We start from the raw sequence: 25,112 nt of genomic DNA on the forward strand, positions 1-25,112 counted from the left end.
GGAATGATATAACGGTAAAACCAAGTGTGGTCTTCGGGACCACAGAAAAAGATCAGCTGGTCGTCGGGGCCACGGCTTGTCATGATGTTAACATCCAGTCAACAAAAGGTTTAGATGAAGGGTCTTCTAGAAAAGAACAATTAGGTGTAGAGAACAAAGGACAGAAAAGACAGAGAGATGAAGTAACAAAATCGTGTGACTCTGATGAAGAAATTACCTTTGTAAAAAATGATGATAAATGTATTGATATAGAAAGTGATGATATGGACACAGACATCCCTTCCAGTGAAAATGACACTGGTTTGGATGTCTCTCAAATGTCAATGGATGGTTTATCTGGTTCCTCTGGAACTGGTCCATCTCAAGGAAAGAAGAGAAGGAACAGGATGAAGTTTTATCCAAATGTCAGTAATGCTATGAGAGATAATTCAAACAAAAAAGATATCGAAAATGGAGATCTATAATTCTGTATTTCTGGTTTGTATTTTTGCAATGGTGCTATTAGTAAGCAACAATTGTAATGGATTGAGAGATATCAATAAATTTAAGAAATATGTATCAATCATTGATAACAGTAAGATTGATTCCTTGTTACTGCAAGAAACGTTCTGGGATGTTGATTTCATTTTGAATTTTGATAGAATTTATGATGGTTGTGTTTTATATTCTAATAGTAGTACTAAAAGGCAAGGAGTTGCTATTCTTGTGAACAAAAGGTTTAAAAATAATGTTAAAGTTATTTTTAAAGATGATGTGGGCAGATTTTTACATGTCCAATTTGAACATGAAGGTTGTATTTATAACATATTTAATATTTATGCATATAATTCTGTTAAGGAAAGGTGTGAGTTTTTTACATTCCTCAATCAATATATTAGTTCTTATGAGAATATAATTGTATCAGGTGATTGGAATACAACATTGTCCAGCCTAGATAGATGTGGTAAATCTGTACACAGGAATGATATGAGTTATAACTTATTATGTAATTTGATGACAGATAACAATGTATATGATGTATGGAGATGTAGAAATCCTTGTGTTAGAACGTTTTCATGGAAACGAGTAAGTGATTTTTATTTACAACAATCAAGATTGGATTATTTTCTCATTTCTAGAAATTTGTCAAGTTTTGTACAACATATAAATTACAAAGACAATACTTTAAGTGATCATTCTTTTGTTGAAATGAGAATAGTTTTTGATGATGTAGAAAGAGGCCCGGGTGTGTGGATTTTTAATAATACATTGTTAGATAATAATGAGTTTGTATCAACTGTTTTGAATATTATCAATGATAGTAAGGAATGTACTCTTTTTGATGATGATGTTTTAATTTGGTGGGATAATTTAAAGTTTAGAATTAAGAAATTCTCTCAAGTTTTCAGTAAGAAAATTGCAAAAGAGAAAAATGCAGAGTATTATTGCATACAAAATAAGATACAGCGAATATGTATGAGAATTGCTGAAGGTGAACAAATTAATGTAGAAAGGTATGAGAATTTAAAGCTTGAATTAAACAATTTAGAGGAAGAGAAATGTAAAGGTGCTATATTGAGGTCGAAGGCTTTTTGGGCTACAGAAAATGATAAATGTACAAAATATTTTTTGAACTTAGAGAAATATAAGCAAGAGAGTAATAGTATTAAAGAACTTTTTGATCATGATGGTAAAAATATTGTTTCTGATACTGATGGCTTATTAGACATACAGTATAAGTTTTATGATGAGTTGTATTCATGTGTAGAAACAGACAAAAATGCTATGGAGGTTTTGTTGCAAAATATAGATGTAAAAGTTGATAGTTTTGATCGAGGAGTATGTGATAATGATATTACTGAAGAAGAGATTTTTGTTGCATTACATAAAATGTCTAAAAATAAGAGTCCAGGATCTGATGGACTAACTGTTGAGTTTTATTGTAAATTTTATCATGTTTTAAAAGATATTTTACTGAAGGTATTTAAGGCCGTTGAAAAATGTAACACTTTATCAAGGTCTATGAAAAATGGTGTACTGTCTCTTATTTATAAGAAAAAAGGTGATAAAAGGGATTTAAAGAATTATAGACCTATTTCATTGTTGAAAGTTGATTACAAGATTTTAGCACGTGTCATGTCAAATAGATTCAAATCAGTACTTTGCAAGATAATATCAAATAGTCAGTCATGTTGTATACCTGGTAGAGATATTGCAGATACAATAGCTAGTGTACGTGATGTAATAAATATGGTAGAAGATGATGGTGTAGAAGGGTATATTTTAAAATTTGATCAAGAGAAAGCTTTTGACAGAGTGTCTCATGATTATCTCATTAGAGTATTAGAATGTTTTGGTTTTGGATGTAAATTTATTAATTGGATTAGGATTTTTTATACCGATATTCAGAGTACTGTCAAGTGTAACGGTTTTTTAACAAAATATTTTAAGATACGAAATGGTATTAGGCAAGGTTGCCCTATCAGTGCTTTGTTGTATGTTTTATCAGCAGAACCACTGTCAATGGCAATTAAGAAACATTGTAATATTAATGGAATACGTATACCTTACAGTAAAGAAACTGCAGTTTTGTTTCAACATGCAGATGATACTACCTTATGTTTGAGCGATAAAAAATCTATTGAATGTACTTTTGATGTATTTAATTTATATAGTAGAGCATCAGGTTCTAAGATTAATAGAAGTAAGTCTGAAATTTTATGTATTGGAAAAGGAAGTTTGACTGATGTTGATAAGACTGTACTTGGATTAAGAATTTGTGAAAAATGTATTCAAGTTCTTGGCGTTTATGTTGGTGTAGACATTGATGTATGTAATGACATGAATTGGAAGGATAAGATCAGAAAAATAAGAAGTATTGTTAATATGTGGAAACAAAGACAATTGACTCTATCTGGTAGAAATATTGTAATTTCTTCTTTATTGGTATCAAGAATTTGGTATTTATTAGCTGTTTCGCCAATACCTGAAAATGTACTGACAGATTTAAAGCAAATATGTATTGAGTTTTTGTGGGATTCTAAATCTCATTTAATACAATATGCAACTATTACTGGTATGAAACAGGATGGTGGCTTGAATTTTCAAGATATTTATTTAAAATTGTGTTCATTTAGATTGAAATTTTTAGGAAGATTTTTAAACCCTGAGTGCAATTGTATTTGGAAAAGTATCTTCAGCTATTTTTTGAGAAGAGTACATTGTATGAATCTTTCTAGGCCTGTTTTATTTTTGCGTTTAAACAAAAATGATTTATTATGTTTACCGCATGTGTACAGAGAAATGTTGGAAGCATGGCAGTGCATTAGAAAAGATGTAACTTTTAATATAGGAAACTGTGATGTTTATAATCAACCACTGTTTTATAATAGCTTGATGTTCGTATCTGGTAAAGAATGGGAATGTTTTATAAAAGCTGGTATTGTACTAGTTAAAGATATATCATATGAAGCTGTACCTGGATTTTTGCCAGTTCAGGCAATTTTTGATATGATGAGAGAAAAAGAAATAGATGTTAATTTTAACATTGTCAGGAAATTGTATATGTTATTATTGAATCATATTTCTGCTGAGTGGAAAGAAGTCGTTTTGACAAATTGTCATTTGAAAAATGAAGAACTCTCCCAATTTTATGTTCAATTCGGCAGTAAAGTGTGTGACATGACGCTATGTACAACAAAAAGGTTTTATTCATTACTATTACAAAAGTGTTTTATTAAACCTAAATGTTATGAATTTTGGTATGAACAATATGGTATTCATGAAAGTGATTTCCGTTTTGTGTGGAAACAAGTACATAATTTTTGGAAACCATCTGAATGTATTGATCTAGACTACAAATTGTGTCACAACAGGATTTTTACTAATGTTAAACTTTGTAAGATTGGAGTAATAGACAGTAGCACCTGTCAAAATTGTGACTGTGAGAAGGAAACTTTATTTCATATTTTTTTGACATGTGAGTTACTTGTTAAATTTCATGATTTTATGTTTGATATTTTAGAGACACTATTTGTAAAATCAGAGGAAAATTTGATACATAACTATACTTACATGAGGATATTTATGCTGGGTTTATCATCTAATGTGAAAGGTGTTAATATTCATTATGTTAATTTTTTGTTGTCTATTGGAAGACTCTGTATAATGAAGCAAAGACAAATGTTCAAAAATGGCACAAGAGGTATTAACCTAATAACATATTTCAAATACACACTGAAACATTATATTAGTTATTTTTATTTCTATTGTAAATTTACAAACAGACTAACAGTCTTTGAAAAGAAGTTTTTGAAAGATAATCCAACTGTGATGTTAGAGGAAGGTGTGCTGTTATTCCAACTGTGATTAATTGTATATTCTTGAGTTCTTTAACATGATGATTTTATAGATATTCTGATTTGTATTGTTATTTCGTATAGTTTTATTCAATAAAGATAAAAAAAAAAAAGTCGCCAGACTCAAGGGTAATACCTTCCTTCAGTGAGGATGAGTGTTCTGGTCCACGAATGTGGGCGTGGGTTCGAATCCCACACCTGACACTATGTTTTTGTCGTATGAATTTTATATATGTATAATGATAACTCAGTGAACAGTTATCAAGAGAAAATAAGATTGACGAATAATGACTTTTCAGGCCAGTCTGTACACAATTTTCTCAAGAAATGAAATTATTCTGGCGTGTTATTATTATTCATTTGTACTGTTGGACTCGAGCTTTCGGTTTTTGCTCTTACTTTCTCTATTGAAGTGAACCATTGGCTGTTGATATTAATTTTCACATATGTATGTACCAAAGGAAGAAAAGTATGTTGCCAGATAAATGTCATTCCGTCTTCAACATGGAAATAAAGACTTGTCTAGCCGGGTCTGATAAAACATTCTGTGCATATTAACGTATGTCCTGTTCCGATGTAATATACCACAAATAACCGATCGTAAGACTGTAACATCAATACGTAGGGTGGTACTCCGGACGACCGCGTCGACAGATAATAATGTCAGTAAAAGAAAAATATCATTGGCAGCGGTGGGATTCGAACCCACGCCTCAATGAGACTGGTGCCTAAAACCAGCGCCTTAGACCGCTCGGCCACGCTACCTAGATGTCAAAATGTCAGAAATGTTCAATATTTATACATGTATAGCCTATGGCAAACTGTGATGCACCGTCGGGGTTAAGTAGTCGTCAATATCGATAATTGTTTGAAATGGGTCAATAATGTCGAGAGAAAACACGGACTCGAACGATACAAGTCGTGTATACGCCGTACGACCAAGATACAAATGAATAGTTACCATTTTCCTCTCTTGCCGTCTCTGATCTAGAGAGGAGAGAAAGTACGATTAATCTTCTTTGAACATTTGAAAGTTCATTTCCAAACTTTCTTCTCCGGCAATTTATTTATTTTCATCTTGATGACCAAACACGTGAACATTTACATCTCCCCGTTGCAGTGAACCAATATGTAACCGATGGAGTACTTATACATAAATTTGGATTGATTATGTTAAGTCAGGTTGGCCGAGTGGGTCTAAGTCGCCAGACTCAAGGGTAATACCTTCCTTCAGTGAGGATGAGTGTTCTGGTCCACGAATGTGGGCGTGGGTTCGAATCCCACACCTGACACTATGTTTTTGTCGTATGAATTTTATATATGTATAATGATAACTCAGTGAACAGTTATCAAGAGAAAATAAGATTGACGAATAATGACTTTTCAGGCCAGTCTGTACACAATTTTCTCAAGAAATGAAATTATTCTGGCGTGTTATTATTATTCATTTGTACTGTTGGACTCGAGCTTTCGGTTTTTGCTCTTACTTTCTCTATTGAAGTGAACCATTGGCTGTTGATATTAATTTTCACATATGTATGTACCAAAGGAAGAAAAGTATGTTGCCAGATAAATGTCATTCCGTCTTCAACATGGAAATAAAGACTTGTCTAGCCGGGTCTGATAAAACATTCTGTGCATATTAACGTATGTCCTGTTCCGATGTAATATACCACAAATAACCGATCGTAAGACTGTAACATCAATACGTAGGGTGGTACTCCGGACGACCGCGTCGACAGATAATAATGTCAGTAAAAGAAAAATATCATTGGCAGCGGTGGGATTCGAACCCACGCCTCAATGAGACTGGTGCCTAAAACCAGCGCCTTAGACCGCTCGGCCACGCTACCTAGATGTCTAAATGTCAGAAATGTTCAATATTTATACATGTATAGTCTATGGCAAACTGTGATGCACTGTCGGGGTTAAGTAGTCGTCAGTATCGATAATTGTTTGAAATGGGTCAATAATGTCGAGAGAAAACACGGACTCGAACGATACAAGTCGTGTACACGCCGTACGACCAAGATACAAATGAATAGTTATCATTTTCCTCTCTTGCCGTCTCTGATCTAGAGAGGAGAGAAAGTACGATTAATCTTCTTTGAACATTTGAAAGTTCATTTCCAAACTTTCTTCTCCGGCAATTTATTTATTTTCATCTTGATGACCAAACACGTGAACATTTACATCTCCCCGTTGCAGTGAACCAATATGTAACCGATGGAGTACTTATACATAAATTTGGATTGATTATGTTAAGTCAGGTTGGCCGAGTGGTCTAAGGCGCCAGACTCAAGGGTAATACCTTCCTTCAGTGAGGATGAGTGTTCTGGTCCACGAATGTGGGCGTGGGTTCGAATCCCACACCTGACACTATGTTTTTGTCGTATGAATTTTATATATGTATAATGATAACTCAGTGAACAGTTATCAAGAAAAAATAAGATTGACGAATAATGACTTTTCAGGCCAGTCTGTACACAATTTTCTCAAGAAATGAAATTATTCTGGCGTGTTATTATTATTCATTTGTACTGTTGGACTCGAGCTTTCGGTTTTTGCTCTTACTTTCTCTATTGAAGTGAACCATTGGCTGTTGATATTAATTTTCACATATGTATGTACCAAAGGAAGAAAAGTATGTTGCCAGATAAATGTCATTCCGTCTTCAACATGGAAATAAAGACTTGTCTAGCCGGGTCTGATAAAACATTCTGTGCATATTAACGTATGTCCTGTTCCGATGTAATATACCACAAATAACCGATCGTAAGACTGTAACATCAATACGTAGGGTGGTACTCCGGACGACCGCGTCGACAGATAATAATGTCAGTAAAAGAAAAATATCATTGGCAGCGGTGGGATTCGAACCCACGCCTCAATGAGACTGGTGCCTAAAACCAGCGCCTTAGACCGCTCGGCCACGCTACCTAGATGTCTAAATGTCAGAAATGTTCAATATTTATACATGTATAGTCTATGGCAAACTGTGATGCACTGTCGGGGTTAAGTAGTCGTCAGTATCGATAATTGTTTGAAATGGGTCAATAATGTCGAGAGAAAACACGGACTCGAACGATACAAGTCGTGTACACGCCGTACGACCTAGATACAAATGAATAGTTATCATTTTCCTCTCTTGCCGTCTCTGATCTAGAGAGGAGAGAAAGTACGATTAGTCTTCTTTGAACATTTGAAAGTTCATTTCCAAACTTTCTTCTCCGGCAATTTATTTATTTTCATCTTGATGACCAAACACGTGAACATTTACATCTCCCCGTTGCAGTGAACCAATATGTAACCGATGGAGTACTTATACATAAATTTGGATTGATTATGTTAAGTCAGGTTGGCCGAGTGGTCTAAGGCGCCAGACTCAAGGGTAATACCTTCCTTCAGTGAGGATGAGTGTTCTGGTCCACGAATGTGGGCGTGGGTTCGAATCCCACACCTGACACTATGTTTTTGTCGTATGAATTTTATATATGTATAATGATAACTCAGTGAACAGTTATCAAGAAAAAATAAGATTGACGAATAATGACTTTTCAGGCCAGTCTGTACACAATTTTCTCAAGAAATGAAATTATTCTGGCGTGTTATTATTATTCATTTGTACTGTTGGACTCGAGCTTTCGGTTTTTGCTCTTACTTTCTCTATTGAAGTGAACCATTGGCTGTTGATATTAATTTTCACATATGTATGTACCAAAGGAAGAAAAGTATGTTGCCAGATAAATGTCATTCCGTCTTCAACATGGAAATAAAGACTTGTCTAGCCGGGTCTGATAAAACATTCTGTGCATATTAACGTATGTCCTGTTCCGATGTAATATACCACAAATAACCGATCGTAAGACTGTAACATCAATACGTAGGGTGGTACTCCGGACGACCGCGTCGACAGATAATAATGTCAGTAAAAGAAAAATATCATTGGCAGCGGTGGGATTCGAACCCACGCCTCAATGAGACTGGTGCCTAAAACCAGCGCCTTAGACCGCTCGGCCACGCTACCTAGATGTCTAAATGTCAGAAATGTTCAATATTTATACATGTATAGTCTATGGCAAACTGTGATGCACTGTCGGGGTTAAGTAGTCGTCAGTATCGATAATTGTTTGAAATGGGTCAATAATGTCGAGAGAAAACACGGACTCGAACGATACAAGTCGTGTACACGCCGTACGATCTAGATACAAATGAATAGTTATCATTTTCCTCTCTTGCCGTCTCTGATCTAGAGAGGAGAGAAAGTACGATTAGTCTTCTTTGAACATTTGAAAGTTCATTTCCAAACTTTCTTCTCCGGCAATTTATTTATTTTCATCTTGATGACCAAACACGTGAACATTTACATCTCCCCGTTGCAGTGAACCAATATGTAACCGATGGAGTACTTATACATAAATTTGGATTGATTATGTTAAGTCAGGTTGGCCGAGTGGTCTAAGGCGCCAGACTCAAGGGTAATACCTTCCTTCAGTGAGGATGAGTGTTCTGGTCCACGAATGTGGGCGTGGGTTCGAATCCCACACCTGACACTATGTTTTTGTCGTATGAATTTTATATATGTATAATGATAACTCAGTGAACAGTTATCAAGAAAAAATAAGATTGACGAATAATGACTTTTCAGGCCAGTCTGTACACAATTTTCTCAAGAAATGAAATTATTCTGGCGTGTTATTATTATTCATTTGTACTGTTGGACTCGAGCTTTCGGTTTTTGCTCTTACTTTCTCTATTGAAGTGAACCATTGGCTGTTGATATTAATTTTCACATATGTATGTACCAAAGGAAGAAAAGTATGTTGCCAGATAAATGTCATTCCGTCTTCAACATGGAAATAAAGACTTGTCTAGCCGGGTCTGATAAAACATTCTGTGCATATTAACGTATGTCCTGTTCCGATGTAATATACCACAAATAACCGATCGTAAGACTGTAACATCAATACGTAGGGTGGTACTCCGGACGACCGCGTCGACAGATAATAATGTCAGTAAAAGAAAAATATCATTGGCAGCGGTGGGATTCGAACCCACGCCTCAATGAGACTGGTGCCTAAAACCAGCGCCTTAGACCGCTCGGCCACGCTACCTAGATGTCTAAATGTCAGAAATGTTCAATATTTATACATGTATAGTCTATGGCAAACTGTGATGCACTGTCGGGGTTAAGTAGTCGTCAGTATCGATAATTGTTTGAAATGGGTCAATAATGTCGAGAGAAAACACGGACTCGAACGATACAAGTCGTGTACACGCCGTACGATCTAGATACAAATGAATAGTTATCATTTTCCTCTCTTGCCGTCTCTGATCTAGAGAGGAGAGAAAGTACGATTAGTCTTCTTTGAACATTTGAAAGTTCATTTCCAAACTTTCTTCTCCGGCAATTTATTTATTTTCATCTTGATGACCAAACACGTGAACATTTACATCTCCCCGTTGCAGTGAACCAATATGTAACCGATGGAGTACTTATACATAAATTTGGATTGATTATGTTATGTCAGGTTGGCCGAGTGGTCTAAGGCGCCAGACTCAAGGGTAATACCTTCCTTCAGTGAGGATGAGTGTTCTGGTCCACGAATGTGGGCGTGGGTTCGAATCCCACACCTGACACTATGTTTTTGTCGTATGAATTTTATATATGTATAATGATAACTCAGTGAACAGTTATCAAGAAAAAATAAGATTGACGAATAATGACTTTTCAGGCCAGTCTGTACACAATTTTCTCAAGAAATGAAATTATTCTGGCGTGTTATTATTATTCATTTGTACTGTTGGACTCGAGCTTTCGGTTTTTGCTCTTACTTTCTCTATTGAAGTGAACCATTGGCTGTTGATATTAATTTTCACATATGTATGTACCAAAGGAAGAAAAGTATGTTGCCAGATAAATGTCATTCCGTCTTCAACATGGAAATAAAGACTTGTCTAGCCGGGTCTGATAAAACATTCTGTGCATATTAACGTATGTCCTGTTCCGATGTAATATACCACAAATAACCGATCGTAAGACTGTAACATCAATACGTAGGGTGGTACTCCGGACGACCGCGTCGACAGATAATAATGTCAGTAAAAGAAAAATATCATTGGCAGCGGTGGGATTCGAACCCACGCCTCAATGAGACTGGTGCCTAAAACCAGCGCCTTAGACCGCTCGGCCACGCTACCTAGATGTCTAAATGTCAGAAATGTTCAATATTTATACATGTATAGTCTATGGCAAACTGTGATGCACTGTCGGGGTTAAGTAGTCGTCAGTATCGATAATTGTTTGAAATGGGTCAATAATGTCGAGAGAAAACACGGACTCGAACGATACAAGTCGTGTACACGCCGTACGACCTAGATACAAATGAATAGTTATCATTTTCCTCTCTTGCCGTCTCTGATCTAGAGAGGAGAGAAAGTACGATTAGTCTTCTTTGAACATTTGAAAGTTCATTTCCAAACTTTCTTCTCCGGCAATTTATTTATTTTCATCTTGATGACCAAACACGTGAACATTTACATCTCCCCGTTGCAGTGAACCAATATGTAACCGATGGAGTACTTATACATAAATTTGGATTGATTATGTTAAGTCAGGTTGGCCGAGTGGTCTAAGGCGCCAGACTCAAGGGTAATACCTTCCTTCAGTGAGGATGAGTGTTCTGGTCCACGAATGTGGGCGTGGGTTCGAATCCCACACCTGACACTATGTTTTTGTCGTATGAATTTTATATATGTATAATGATAACTCAGTGAACAGTTATCAAGAAAAAATAAGATTGACGAATAATGACTTTTCAGGCCAGTCTGTACACAATTTTCTCAAGAAATGAAATTATTCTGGCGTGTTATTATTATTCATTTGTACTGTTGGACTCGAGCTTTCGGTTTTTGCTCTTACTTTCTCTATTGAAGTGAACCATTGGCTGTTGATATTAATTTTCACATATGTATGTACCAAAGGAAGAAAAGTATGTTGCCAGATAAATGTCATTCCGTCTTCAACATGGAAATAAAGACTTGTCTAGCCGGGTCTGATAAAACATTCTGTGCATATTAACGTATGTCCTGTTCCGATGTAATATACCACAAATAACCGATCGTAAGACTGTAACATCAATACGTAGGGTGGTACTCCGGACGACCGCGTCGACAGATAATAATGTCAGTAAAAGAAAAATATCATTGGCAGCGGTGGGATTCGAACCCACGCCTCAATGAGACTGGTGCCTAAAACCAGCGCCTTAGACCGCTCGGCCACGCTACCTAGATGTCTAAATGTCAGAAATGTTCAATATTTATACATGTATAGTCTATGGCAAACTGTGATGCACTGTCGGGGTTAAGTAGTCGTCAGTATCGATAATTGTTTGAAATGGGTCAATAATGTCGAGAGAAAACACGGACTCGAACGATACAAGTCGTGTACACGCCGTACGATCTAGATACAAATGAATAGTTATCATTTTCCTCTCTTGCCGTCTCTGATCTAGAGAGGAGAGAAAGTACGATTAGTCTTCTTTGAACATTTGAAAGTTCATTTCCAAACTTTCTTCTCCGGCAATTTATTTATTTTCATCTTGATGACCAAACACGTGAACATTTACATCTCCCCGTTGCAGTGAACCAATATGTAACCGATGGAGTACTTATACATAAATTTGGATTGATTATGTTAAGTCAGGTTGGCCGAGTGGTCTAAGGCGCCAGACTCAAGGGTAATACCTTCCTTCAGTGAGGATGAGTGTTCTGGTCCACGAATGTGGGCGTGGGTTCGAATCCCACACCTGACACTATGTTTTTGTCGTATGAATTTTATATATGTATAATGATAACTCAGTGAACAGTTATCAAGAAAAAATAAGATTGACGAATAATGACTTTTCAGGCCAGTCTGTACACAATTTTCTCAAGAAATGAAATTATTCTGGCGTGTTATTATTATTCATTTGTACTGTTGGACTCGAGCTTTCGGTTTTTGCTCTTACTTTCTCTATTGAAGTGAACCATTGGCTGTTGATATTAATTTTCACATATGTATGTACCAAAGGAAGAAAAGTATGTTGCCAGATAAATGTCATTCCGTCTTCAACATGGAAATAAAGACTTGTCTAGCCGGGTCTGATAAAACATTCTGTGCATATTAACGTATGTCCTGTTCCGATGTAATATACCACAAATAACCGATCGTAAGACTGTAACATCAATACGTAGGGTGGTACTCCGGACGACCGCGTCGACAGATAATAATGTCAGTAAAAGAAAAATATCATTGGCAGCGGTGGGATTCGAACCCACGCCTCAATGAGACTGGTGCCTAAAACCAGCGCCTTAGACCGCTCGGCCACGCTACCTAGATGTCTAAATGTCAGAAATGTTCAATATTTATACATGTATAGTCTATGGCAAACTGTGATGCACTGTCGGGGTTAAGTAGTCGTCAGTATCGATAATTGTTTGAAATGGGTCAATAATGTCGAGAGAAAACACGGACTCGAACGATACAAGTCGTGTACACGCCGTACGACCTAGATACAAATGAATAGTTATCATTTTCCTCTCTTGCCGTCTCTGATCTAGAGAGGAGAGAAAGTACGATTAGTCTTCTTTGAACATTTGAAAGTTCATTTCCAAACTTTCTTCTCCGGCAATTTATTTATTTTCATCTTGATGACCAAACACGTGAACATTTACATCTCCCCGTTGCAGTGAACCAATATGTAACCGATGGAGTACTTATACATAAATTTGGATTGATTATGTTAAGTCAGGTTGGCCGAGTGGTCTAAGGCGCCAGACTCAAGGGTAATACCTTCCTTCAGTGAGGATGAGTGTTCTGGTCCACGAATGTGGGCGTGGGTTCGAATCCCACACCTGACACTATGTTTTTGTCGTATGAATTTTATATATGTATAATGATAACTCAGTGAACAGTTATCAAGAAAAAATAAGATTGACGAATAATGACTTTTCAGGCCAGTCTGTACACAATTTTCTCAAGAAATGAAATTATTCTGGCGTGTTATTATTATTCATTTGTACTGTTGGACTCGAGCTTTCGGTTTTTGCTCTTACTTTCTCTATTGAAGTGAACCATTGGCTGTTGATATTAATTTTCACATATGTATGTACCAAAGGAAGAAAAGTATGTTGCCAGATAAATGTCATTCCGTCTTCAACATGGAAATAAAGACTTGTCTAGCCGGGTCTGATAAAACATTCTGTGCATATTAACGTATGTCCTGTTCCGATGTAATATACCACAAATAACCGATCGTAAGACTGTAACATCAATACGTAGGGTGGTACTCCGGACGACCGCGTCGACAGATAATAATGTCAGTAAAAGAAAAATATCATTGGCAGCGGTGGGATTCGAACCCACGCCTCAATGAGACTGGTGCCTAAAACCAGCGCCTTAGACCGCTCGGCCACGCTACCTAGATGTCTAAATGTCAGAAATGTTCAATATTTATACATGTATAGTCTATGGCAAACTGTGATGCACTGTCGGGGTTAAGTAGTCGTCAGTATCGATAATTGTTTGAAATGGGTCAATAATGTCGAGAGAAAACACGGACTCGAACGATACAAGTCGTGTACACGCCGTACGACCTAGATACAAATGAATAGTTATCATTTTCCTCTCTTGCCGTCTCTGATCTAGAGAGGAGAGAAAGTACGATTAGTCTTCTTTGAACATTTGAAAGTTCATTTCCAAACTTTCTTCTCCGGCAATTTATTTATTTTCATCTTGATGACCAAACACGTGAACATTTACATCTCCCCGTTGCAGTGAACCAATATGTAACCGATGGAGTACTTATACATAAATTTGGATTGATTATGTTAAGTCAGGTTGGCCGAGTGGTCTAAGGCGCCAGACTCAAGGGTAATACCTTCCTTCAGTGAGGATGAGTGTTCTGGTCCACGAATGTGGGCGTGGGTTCGAATCCCACACCTGACACTATGTTTTTGTCGTATGAATTTTATATATGTATAATGATAACTCAGTGAACAGTTATCAAGAAAAAATAAGATTGACGAATAATGACTTTTCAGGCCAGTCTGTACACAATTTTCTCAAGAAATGAAATTATTCTGGCGTGTTATTATTATTCATTTGTACTGTTGGACTCGAGCTTTCGGTTTTTGCTCTTACTTTCTCTATTGAAGTGAACCATTGGCTGTTGATATTAATTTTCACATATGTATGTACCAAAGGAAGAAAAGTATGTTGCCAGATAAATGTCATTCCGTCTTCAACATGGAAATAAAGACTTGTCTAGCCGGGTCTGATAAAACATTCTGTGCATATTAACGTATGTCCTGTTCCGATGTAATATACCACAAATAACCGATCGTAAGACTGTAACATCAATACGTAGGGTGGTACTCCGGACGACCGCGTCGACAGATAATAATGTCAGTAAAAGAAAAATATCATTGGCAGCGGTGGGATTCGAACCCACGCCTCAATGAGACTGGTGCCTAAAACCAGCGCCTTAGACCGCTCGGCCACGCTACCTAGATGTCTAAATGTCAGAAATGTTCAATATTTATACATGTATAGTCTATGGCAAACTGTGATGCACTGTCGGGGTTAAGTAGTCGTCAGTATCGATAATTGTTTGAAATGGGTCAATAATGTCGAGAGAAAACACGGACTCGAACGATACAAGTCGTGTACACGACGTACGACCTAGATACAAATGAATAGTTATCATTTTCCTCTCTTGCCGTCTCTGATCTAGAGAGGAGAGAAAGTACGATTAGTCTTCTTTGAACATTTGAAAGTTCATTTCCAAACTTTCTTCTCCGGCAATTTATTTATTTTCATCTTGATGACCAAACACGTGAACATTTACATCTCCCCGTTGCAGTGAACCAATATGTAACCGATGGAGTACTTATACATAAATTTGGATTGATTATGTTAAGTCAGGTTGGCCGAGTGGTCTAAGGCGCCAGACTCAAGGGTAATACCTTCCTTCAGTGAGGATGAGTGTTCTGGTCCACGAATGTGGGCGTGGGTTCGAATCCCACACCTGACACTATGTTTTTGTCGTATGAATTTTATATATGTATAATGATAACTCAGTGAACAGTTATCAAGAGAAAATAAGATTGACGAATAATGACTTTTCAGGCCAGTCTGTACACAATTTTCTCAAGAAATGAAATTATTCTGGCGTGTTATTATTATTCATTTGTACTGTTGGACTCGAGCTTTCGGTTTTTGCTCTTACTTTCTCTATTGAAGTGAACCATTGGCTGTTGATATTAATTTTCACATATGTATGTACCAAAGGAAGAAAAGTATGTTGCCAGATAAATGTCATTCCGTCTTCAACATGGAAATAAAGACTTGTCTAGCCGGGTCTGATAAAACATTCTGTGCATATTAACGTATGTCCTGTTCCGATGTAATATACCACAAATAACCGATCGTAAGACTGTAACATCAATACGTAGGGTGGTACTCCGGACGACCGCGTCGACAGATAATAATGTCAGTAAAAGAAAAATATCATTGGCAGCGGTGGGATTCGAACCCACGCCTCAATGAGACTGGTGCCTAAAACCAGCGCCTTAGACCGCTCGGCCACGCTACCTAGATGTCTAAATGTCAGAAATGTTCAATATTTATACATGTATAGTCTATGGCAAACTGTGATGCACTGTCGGGGTTAAGTAGTCGTCAGTATCGATAATTGTTTGAAATGGGTCAATAATGTCGAGAGAAAACACGGACTCGAACGATACAAGTCGTGTACACGCCGTACGACCAAGATACAAATGAATAGTTATCATTTTCCTCTCCTGCCGTCTCTGATCTAGAGAGGAGAGAAAGTACGATTAATCTTCTTTGAACATTTGAAAGTTCATTTCCAAACTTTCTTCTCCGGCAATTTATTTATTTTCATCTTGATGACCAAACACGTGAACATTTACATCTCCCCGTTGCAGTGAACCAATATGTAACCGATGGAGTACTTATACATAAATTTGGATTGATTATGTTAAGTCAGGTTGGCCGAGTGGTCTAAGGCGCCAGACTCAAAATTTTCTAAATGCTAAGACAGTATTAATAAAATAATAGTTACTGTTTTTATCTTTCTCAGTTAATCCAAAATAACATAGAAAATTAAAATCAAGCATATTGACATATCTTGTAGAGCTATTGCACAAAATATTATGTAGGAAATCCTTCAAAAAGTTGTTGAATTTAGTTAAACATCTACATGAACTTATAAGATGTTCCAAATCTTCATGTACATCATAACATACTGGACATAAAGAATCAATAGTAATATGACATCTGAATAATCTCTCCTTCGTAAATAAAACTCTATGGGAAACGATGTTTCAATACAGTCACTAGGTAAAAATGGAAAATTCAAAACATTTTGAACCCTTTGTACATTAAAATCACTAAATACTTCATACCAGTAGCTGACAGCATTTGGCATTATTGTGCTAGTTTCTAAGAGCATACCATAACAAATTTTTGCCGTTCTAGGTAATGTATATTTTTTACCATTATCATTATACACTACATTCAGAACAGGTTTATTATAGTTATATGCATTTTCTCTAACTAAACGTTTTACCTGTTCTGGAATACACTGCTTAATACACTGAACTACATCAACAATTCTATCAGCAACTAACTCAGGAAACCTTTGAGAGACTATATCCTGTACATATTTGTTCTTAAAAAAACCTTTTTTACATTCAAATGCCAAGTCTTTAATTTTAACTATTCCTGCATCTACAAAGGGTTTAATATACAACATTTTCCCATCATTTACTATCATTGGATTATAAAACAATGGAATATCAAATACATTATTCACATTTATATCAATTTCCATATGAGTACGAATCTTTCCCCAAGCATATAACATACACTTATAAAAATCAGGTAAAATACCTAATTGTCTATTATTAAGATCACAAAATAGAATTTCCATACCAAGATTCATATCTAGAACTTTTGATAAAAAATAAGTGCAAGTATGTTTCCACACTGCATTATAATCATTATCTAACAATCGACTTAAAAATTTAAGTCTAAAAGCATACATTTTGTGAAATATATCTGGAAAATTTAAACCACCATTCAAAACTCTATTTATTATAACATCATATGCAACCAATGATGGCTTATTATTCCACAAAAAATCTACACACATTTTTTTAATGTCTAAATAGTATTTCTCAGGTATATTAACCACCATTAGAGTATACCATAATTTACTCATCAACAAGGTATTTATAACCGTTACTCTACCCTGTATTGATAAATGTCTCATTTTCCAAAAATTCAATAATTTTGAAATAGATTGCGCTTTGCAATCCCAATTTAAATTATCACAAACAGTTTTGTCTTTGCCAATCCATATACCTAAAAGCTGAAGAACCCCATCACACTCTTTAATATTCCAAGCATCTATTTCTTGTTTCGATATCTTTCCGGTACGCAATGCCAAAATTTCAGATTTATCTTTATTCAATTTTGCCCCAGATGCTTGTTCATACAAATTTAAAACTCCAAAGGCCTCATTTACTGAATTTTTGTCAGACAATATCAATGTTGTATCATCTGCATGTGAAAATATTTTCTCCTCACCAGATGCATTGGGAATTTGTATACCATGAATTCTATCATTCCTTTTAATCATAATACTCAAGGGTTCAGCAACTAACACATATAACAAAGCTGATATAGGACACCCTTGTTTTACAGAGTTCTTTAATTGAAAATACTTGGACAAAAAACCATTGAATTTGACAGTGCTGAAAATGTCAGTATAAAATATCTTTATCCATGAAATGAATTTCTCCCCAAATCCAAATTTCTGCAATACAGAAAATAAGTAGTCATGTCCAACTCTGTCAAATGCCTTTTCCTGATCAAGTTTCAGCAAATAACATTCCAAATCATCCATTTCTACTAATTCTATAATATCTCTGATACTTACTGTAGTATCAGAAATATCTTTACCAATAATACAACAACTCTGATTTGGTGATATAATCTTTGGTAATACAAATTTAAATCTGTTGGCCATTACTCTGGCTAAAATTTTATAATCAACATTTAACAAAGTTATAGGTCTGAAGTTTTTCAGGTCAGACTTGTCACCTCTATTCTTATAAATCAGGTTAATCATTCCATATCTCATAGATCTTGACAAAATTTTATTTTCTCCAATACAGTCATAAATATATTTCAATACCGGTTTCAACTCACTAAAAAAGTATAAATAAAATTCTACAGTAAGCCCATCAGGGCCAGGTGTTTTACCCTTTTTCATGCCTTTTATAGAGGTTTCAATTTCATCACTAGTAATTTCACAATCACAGTTTTCAATATCACAATTTTCAACACTAACGTTAACACAATCTAACATTTCCTCTATTGCCTCATGATCAGTTTGAACACAAGAAAAGAGTTTCTCATAAAAATTGTGTACAACATCTAACATTTCAGCAGAATCATTGACAACAACACCATCACAATTTTTTAAACTACATATCATATTTCTGTTTTGTCTATGTTTCTCTAAACTTAAGAAATAAGCTGTATTCTTATCACTTTCAATTGAATACTGACATTTTGATCTAATAATAGCACCATTACATTTGTGTTTTTCTAAACTTTCTAATTCATCTTTCAATTCTAAATATTTGACATGATCAATTGATATACCACAAGCTGACTTCACAGACATTTCTTGCAGCTTATTTTGTAACCTAAAATACTCTCTATTTAATTCTTTTTGTTTCTCTTTTCCATATATTTGGCTGACTTTCTTTACTCTATATTTCAAATTATCCCACCAAATAAGTGGATTTGACAAATAAAAATCAGAACCAATTTCATCAAATAAAATTTGTCTAATCTTTTCAACATAAACATCATCATTTAATAAAGTTTCATTAAAAAGCCAAACACCAGGTCCTTTTTCAACTTCAGAGAAATCAAGTTTCATATTTACAATGCTATGATCACTAAAGCATGTGTCGCTATAAAAAATATTTCTTATACATGATTTTAAATTACTAGATACCAAAATATAATCAATCCTACTTTGTGTTAAAAAACCTTGAACTACCTGTTTTCTAGAAAACATTTTGACATTCATATTTCTATTTCTCCATACATCAAATAAACATTTATCATTCATCAAATTAGTTAAACACTTTACAGATTTATCTGCATAAAACGTAGTTTTTCCACTTCTATCTAAAGGACAGAACGCAGTATTGAAATCTCCTACAACTATAATATATTCATCTCCATATATTTTGTCTTTACAATCATTAAAAAAAGTACATTTATCACTGATACTATTAGGAGCATACACATTGATTATATCAACATTTTTACCTTCAACTTTACCTTTAATATGCAATAATCGTCCACATATACTATCACAAACTTTAAAAACATTTCTCAATCTTTTACTTAAAAGAATAGCCACACCTTTTCTATTACAATTACTATTACTAGCAAAAATATCACCACCCCATACACTATTGTCATTCTGTATAATTTTATATAAATCATCATTCCAGAATGTTTCTTGTAAACATACAACATCATATTTCCTTTCATTACACAGTGCAAAAATACACTCTCTTTTATTTTTGTCACAAAGACCATTACAATTAAGGCTTATAAAATTAAAAGAAGCCATCGCAAAACAAAAATGTAAAATAGCAAACATATAACACTCCATTGTTCCTTATTTCAATTTTTTTATGTATATTCGATAACCTTGCTGCTTTCAGATTAGGCTTTATATTAATCTTACTACGCCTCTTGACACCCAAGGCATTTTTTTTCTTAGCTACAAGAGTAAAATCATTTTCACTTGCCCCTTGACTACTATCAGTCATCAGGAAAGTATCCATTTCAAAGTCGTCTAAAGTGTCACATGAACTCTGACTGACTTCCCCCTGACTGTTAATTTGTTCTAGAGGGGAGACAGAAGCTTCTATATTCAAAATAGAACCTATTTTACAATCATTTTCTGAAACATTTTCTTTTGGCATAACACATTTACTTTTAGATTTAACATAATCAACATTGTTAACATTAAGTTCAATATCAACATTACTTTCTTCTTTATCTGTCTTGTTTCTTTCTTGGTCACCATAAACCATACTATCATCTTGTCCAACTTCCCCAGACACTTCATCATCACCATCTACCATCTCAGCTTCATCATCATTGACCAAAACGGCACCATTCACATCACCATTACCATCACCCTCATCACTGCAATGGCTAGCAACGACACTTGAAATAACATCTAAATCAATATTCTCATCATCTTCAGTGATATGACTAGCAACGCCATTATCACTACAAGCCGAAGACTGACCACCACGCCCAACAGTGTAATGATTCGCAACATCATTCTTTCCGCTATCACTGACATCATTTACATCATCAAGATGAGCATTAACAGTTATATTACTCTCACCATTGGTATGGTCATCATCCATTATTCTGCTACATGGCCATACATCGTCATCTCGTGTAAATGTTCCTTGGAATTCAGCAAAAGAATTGTCTACGTGTGTTCTTTAGAGTACTACACTTACAGCTAACCTTCTTATGCAAACACTTAGAGCACTTATTCTTAAAGCATTTTTTCCTGACATGACCTTGCTCTCCACATTCAAAACATTTGAATTGAGGACAGTCCTTATACATGTGGTCAGGACTAAAGCAACCATTACAGACTTTTACCTGGTGATTATGAATCACGCGGTAATATGCAGTCTCTTTCTCATTGACTGAAAACTTCATTGAATATGGGATTGACTTCATATTCGGGGGAAGTTTGGCTTTGAAAATTCTTGTTCCATCATAAATATTGTTCTTTGATTTCATCTTATGCTTCTTAATAACAGAAACAATTTCAACACCAAATTTATTAAATCTATCCACAATTTCCTCATCAGTCACATACATACTTAAATTAAGTATCGAAACTAATCTAAAGCTAGATTGCAATTCACTCACTTTGCATCTTTTTCCATCCACAGTCAGATCACCGAGTACTGGTTCCATCATCTGCCTTTCTCGAAACACAATTTCATAGCCGTAACCAGTTTTTGGCACACATGCAATTACACTTCCTATACCACATTTCGATTCAATGTCATCTATCAACAAATCAGGCTCTAGTTTTCCAAAACCCTCCAGAGCACAAGCAATTAACACAGTTTTCTCCTTAGAAAATTTGCTATCATAATTAGCCGACTTTCCATTGGACCTGTCTGGTCCACTTCCGTCAAAGTTAGCCATTGGTTTTTAGTAAGATCTCCAAATAGTAATCAAACACACCCTTCCTCCCCCTTTTTCCTGCACCGAAATTGCAGGAAAAGGGGCAAACAAACAATTGTTTCTAAGCAAACTGTGGTCACATTCAATCAATAATTAATTAGCAATCTTCAGAAAATGTTTATGAACACAGATAAGGCGATGAACTCACCAAACAATGAAAAATCTCCGGACGACACAATGTTTACATTTCACATATGGTACATCCAAAAACCAGACCAAATTTTGTGTTGTGAAAAGGAGAAATGTAGCTGTGAAAGATGAGAAAGTACTAGATATTCAAAATTATTTTAAGTCCGTACTTCAGCGACATGTAAATTATGCTTATATGTATTATAAAAAGAAGAACTTTTCATTGTTTGAAAAATACTACTTGAAAAGAAATCCTGTTTTACGTATCTGTGACGAAAATGTTGTGATTGACTTTTAGTATGCAAGCCACTATATAATATGGAAGATTGACTTAACATACATGATATTATTAATTGTTATCTGTGATATGTGAATTAGTGGGAGATTAGCCCAATAATTCTTTTACATGTAAATATATTTCTGTGAATAAACTTTTATCAAAAAAAAAAAAAAAAAAAGGCGCCAGACTCAAGGGTAATACCTTCCTTCAGTGAGGATGAGTGTTCTGGTCCACGAATGTGGGCGTGGGTTCGAATCCCACACCTGACACTATGTTTTTGTCGTATGAATTTTATATATGTATAATGATAACTCAGTGAACAGTTATCAAGAAAAAATAAGATTGACGAATAATGACTTTTCAGGCCAGTCTGTACACAATTTTCTCAAGAAATGAAATTATTCTGGCGTGTTGTTATTATTCATTTGTACTGTTGGACTCGAGCTTTCGGTTTTTGCTCTTACTTTCTCTATTGAAGTGAACCATTGGCTGTTGATATTAATTTTCACATATGTATGTACCAAAGGAAGAAAAGTATGTTGCCAGATAAATGTCATTCCGTCTTCAACATGGAAATAAAGACTTGTCTAGCCGGGTCTGATAAAACATTCTGTGCATATTAACGTATGTCCTGTTCCGATGTAATATACCACAAATAACCGATCGTAAGACTGTAACATCAATACGTAGGGTGGTACTCCGGACGACCGCGTCGACAGATAATAATGTCAGTAAAAGAAAAATATCATTGGCAGCGGTGGGATTCGAACCCACGCCTCAATGAGACTGATGCCTAAAACCAGCGCCTTATTTTTTTTTTATCTTTATTGAATAAAACTATACGAAATAACAATACAAATCAGAATATCTATAAAATCATCATGTTACAGAACTTAAGAATATACAATTTATCACAGTTTGAATAACAGCACATCTTCCTCTAACATCACAGTTGGATTATCTATCAAAAACTTCTTTTCAAAGACTGTTAGTCTGTTTGTAAATTTACAATAGAAATAAAAATAACTAATATAATGTTTCAGTGTGTATTTGAAATATGTTATTAGGTTAATACCTCTTATGCCAGTTTTGTACATTTGTCTTTGCTTCATTATACAGAGTCTTCCAATAGACAAAAAAAATTAACATAATGAATATTAACACCTTTCACATTAGATGATAAACCCAGCATAAATATCCTCATGTAAGTATAGTTATGTATCAAATTTTCCTCTGATTTTACAAATAGTGTCTCTAAAATATCGAACATAAAATCATGAAATTTAACAAGTAACTCACATGTCAAAAAAATATGAAATAAAGTTTCCTTCTCACAGTCACAATTTTGACAGGTGCTACTGTCTATTATTCCAATCTTACAAAGTTTAACATTAGTAAAAATCCTGTTGTGACACAATTTGTAGTCTAGATCAATACATTCAGATGGTTTCCAAAAATTATGTACTTGTTTTCACACAAAACGGAAATCACTTTCATGAATACCATATTGTTCATACCAAAATTCATAACCTTTAGGTTTAATAAAACACTTTTGTAATAGTAATGAATAAAACCTTTTTGTTGTACATAGCGTCATGTCACACACTTTACTGTCGAATTGAACATAAAATTGGGAGAGTTCTTCATTTTTCAAATGACAATTTGTCAAAACGACTTCTTTCCACTCAGCAGAAATATGATTCAATAATAACATATACAATTTCCTGACAATGTTAAAATTAACATCTATTTCTTTTTCTCTCATCATATCAAAAATTGCCTGAACTGGCAAAAATCCAGGTATAGCTTCATATGATATATCTTTAACTAGTACAATACCAGCTTTTATAAAACATTCCCATTCTTTACCAGATACGAACATCAAGCTATTATAAAACAGTGGTTGATTATAAACATCACAGTTTCCTATATTAAAAGTTACATCTTTTCTAATGCAATGCCATGCTTCCAACATTTCTCTGTACACATGCGGTAAACATAATAAATCATTTTTGTTTAAACGCAAAAATAAAACAGGCCTAGAAAGATTCATACAATGTACTCTTCTCAAAAAATAGCTGAAGATACTTTTCCAAATACAATTGCACTCAGGGTTTAAAAATCTTCCTAAAAATTTCAATCTAAATGAACACATTTTTAAATAAATATCTTGAAAATTCAAGCCACCATCCTGTTTCATACCAGTAATAGTTGCATATTGTATTAAATGAGATTTAGAATCCCACAAAAACTCAATACATATTTGCTTTAAATCTGTCAGTATATTTTCAGGTATTGGCGAAACAGCTAATAAATACCAAATTCTTGATACCAATTAAGAAGAAATTACAATATTTCTACCAGATAGAGTCAATTGTCTTTGTTTCCACATATTAACAATACTTCTTATTTTTCTGATCTTATCCTTCCAATTCATGTCATTACATACATCAATGTCTACACCAACATAAACGCCAAGAACTTGAATACATTTTTCACAAATTCTTAATCCAAGTACAGTCTTATCAACATCAGTCAAACTTCCTTTTCCAATACATAAAATTTCAGACTTACTTCTATTAATCTTAGAACCTGATGCTCTACTATATAAATTAAATACATCAAAAGTACATTCAATAGATTTTTTATCGCTCAAACATAAGGTAGTATCATCTGCATGTTGAAACAAAACTGCAGTTTCTTTACTGTAAGGTATACGTATTCCATTAATATTACAATGTTTCTTAATTGCCATTGACAGTGGTTCTGCTGATAAAACATACAACAAAGCACTGATAGGGCAACCTTGCCTAATACCATTTCGTATCTTAAAATATTTTGTTAAAAAACCGTTACACTTGACAGTACTCTGAATATCGGTATAAAAAATCCTAATCCAATTAATAAATTTACATCCAAAACCAAAACATTCTAATACTCTAATGAGATAATCATGAGACACTCTGTCAAAAGC

At 34.7% G+C, this 25,112-nt stretch overlaps 21 non-coding genes across 21 annotated transcripts; 10 read left to right on the forward strand and 11 right to left on the reverse strand.

The window, feature by feature from the left end:
* Window positions 1–5,021: 5,021 nt before the first annotated feature.
* Trnal-uag (transfer RNA leucine (anticodon UAG)) lies at window positions 5,022–5,102 on the reverse strand. The gene has a single exon. It is a non-coding gene; the product is annotated as a tRNA-Leu (tRNA).
* A 412-nt stretch (window positions 5,103–5,514) lies between these two features.
* Trnal-caa (transfer RNA leucine (anticodon CAA)) lies at window positions 5,515–5,629 on the forward strand. Its single transcript has 2 exons — window positions 5,515–5,553; window positions 5,584–5,629. It is a non-coding gene; the product is annotated as a tRNA-Leu (tRNA).
* Window positions 5,630–6,109: 480 nt separating this feature from the next.
* On the reverse strand, window positions 6,110–6,190 carry Trnal-uag (transfer RNA leucine (anticodon UAG)). Its single transcript has one exon. It is a non-coding gene; the product is annotated as a tRNA-Leu (tRNA).
* A 412-nt stretch (window positions 6,191–6,602) lies between these two features.
* Window positions 6,603–6,716, forward strand: Trnal-caa (transfer RNA leucine (anticodon CAA)). The gene is made up of 2 exons: window positions 6,603–6,640; window positions 6,671–6,716. It is a non-coding gene; the product is annotated as a tRNA-Leu (tRNA).
* Window positions 6,717–7,196: 480 nt separating this feature from the next.
* On the reverse strand, window positions 7,197–7,277 carry Trnal-uag (transfer RNA leucine (anticodon UAG)). Its single transcript has one exon. It is a non-coding gene; the product is annotated as a tRNA-Leu (tRNA).
* Window positions 7,278–7,689: 412 nt separating this feature from the next.
* Trnal-caa (transfer RNA leucine (anticodon CAA)) lies at window positions 7,690–7,803 on the forward strand. Its single transcript has 2 exons — window positions 7,690–7,727; window positions 7,758–7,803. It is a non-coding gene; the product is annotated as a tRNA-Leu (tRNA).
* Window positions 7,804–8,283: 480 nt separating this feature from the next.
* Window positions 8,284–8,364, reverse strand: Trnal-uag (transfer RNA leucine (anticodon UAG)). Its single transcript has one exon. It is a non-coding gene; the product is annotated as a tRNA-Leu (tRNA).
* Window positions 8,365–8,776: 412 nt separating this feature from the next.
* Trnal-caa (transfer RNA leucine (anticodon CAA)) lies at window positions 8,777–8,890 on the forward strand. Its single transcript has 2 exons — window positions 8,777–8,814; window positions 8,845–8,890. It is a non-coding gene; the product is annotated as a tRNA-Leu (tRNA).
* Window positions 8,891–9,370: 480 nt separating this feature from the next.
* Trnal-uag (transfer RNA leucine (anticodon UAG)) lies at window positions 9,371–9,451 on the reverse strand. The gene has a single exon. It is a non-coding gene; the product is annotated as a tRNA-Leu (tRNA).
* A 412-nt stretch (window positions 9,452–9,863) lies between these two features.
* Trnal-caa (transfer RNA leucine (anticodon CAA)) lies at window positions 9,864–9,977 on the forward strand. The gene is made up of 2 exons: window positions 9,864–9,901; window positions 9,932–9,977. It is a non-coding gene; the product is annotated as a tRNA-Leu (tRNA).
* Window positions 9,978–10,457: 480 nt separating this feature from the next.
* On the reverse strand, window positions 10,458–10,538 carry Trnal-uag (transfer RNA leucine (anticodon UAG)). The gene has a single exon. It is a non-coding gene; the product is annotated as a tRNA-Leu (tRNA).
* A 412-nt stretch (window positions 10,539–10,950) lies between these two features.
* Trnal-caa (transfer RNA leucine (anticodon CAA)) lies at window positions 10,951–11,064 on the forward strand. Its single transcript has 2 exons — window positions 10,951–10,988; window positions 11,019–11,064. It is a non-coding gene; the product is annotated as a tRNA-Leu (tRNA).
* A 480-nt stretch (window positions 11,065–11,544) lies between these two features.
* Window positions 11,545–11,625, reverse strand: Trnal-uag (transfer RNA leucine (anticodon UAG)). Its single transcript has one exon. It is a non-coding gene; the product is annotated as a tRNA-Leu (tRNA).
* Window positions 11,626–12,037: 412 nt separating this feature from the next.
* Window positions 12,038–12,151, forward strand: Trnal-caa (transfer RNA leucine (anticodon CAA)). Its single transcript has 2 exons — window positions 12,038–12,075; window positions 12,106–12,151. It is a non-coding gene; the product is annotated as a tRNA-Leu (tRNA).
* Window positions 12,152–12,631: 480 nt separating this feature from the next.
* Trnal-uag (transfer RNA leucine (anticodon UAG)) lies at window positions 12,632–12,712 on the reverse strand. Its single transcript has one exon. It is a non-coding gene; the product is annotated as a tRNA-Leu (tRNA).
* Window positions 12,713–13,124: 412 nt separating this feature from the next.
* On the forward strand, window positions 13,125–13,238 carry Trnal-caa (transfer RNA leucine (anticodon CAA)). The gene is made up of 2 exons: window positions 13,125–13,162; window positions 13,193–13,238. It is a non-coding gene; the product is annotated as a tRNA-Leu (tRNA).
* Window positions 13,239–13,718: 480 nt separating this feature from the next.
* Trnal-uag (transfer RNA leucine (anticodon UAG)) lies at window positions 13,719–13,799 on the reverse strand. The gene has a single exon. It is a non-coding gene; the product is annotated as a tRNA-Leu (tRNA).
* A 412-nt stretch (window positions 13,800–14,211) lies between these two features.
* On the forward strand, window positions 14,212–14,325 carry Trnal-caa (transfer RNA leucine (anticodon CAA)). Its single transcript has 2 exons — window positions 14,212–14,249; window positions 14,280–14,325. It is a non-coding gene; the product is annotated as a tRNA-Leu (tRNA).
* A 480-nt stretch (window positions 14,326–14,805) lies between these two features.
* Trnal-uag (transfer RNA leucine (anticodon UAG)) lies at window positions 14,806–14,886 on the reverse strand. Its single transcript has one exon. It is a non-coding gene; the product is annotated as a tRNA-Leu (tRNA).
* Window positions 14,887–15,298: 412 nt separating this feature from the next.
* On the forward strand, window positions 15,299–15,412 carry Trnal-caa (transfer RNA leucine (anticodon CAA)). The gene is made up of 2 exons: window positions 15,299–15,336; window positions 15,367–15,412. It is a non-coding gene; the product is annotated as a tRNA-Leu (tRNA).
* Window positions 15,413–15,892: 480 nt separating this feature from the next.
* Window positions 15,893–15,973, reverse strand: Trnal-uag (transfer RNA leucine (anticodon UAG)). Its single transcript has one exon. It is a non-coding gene; the product is annotated as a tRNA-Leu (tRNA).
* Between the last annotated feature and the right edge of the window lie 9,139 nt (window positions 15,974–25,112).

Source organism: Perna viridis, chromosome 6 (genome assembly GCF_037379345.1).
Source record: "Perna viridis isolate PV_CMFRI_1.1 ecotype Kerala chromosome 6, ASM3737934v1, whole genome shotgun sequence".
Taxonomy (NCBI): domain Eukaryota; kingdom Metazoa; phylum Mollusca; class Bivalvia; order Mytilida; family Mytilidae; genus Perna; species Perna viridis.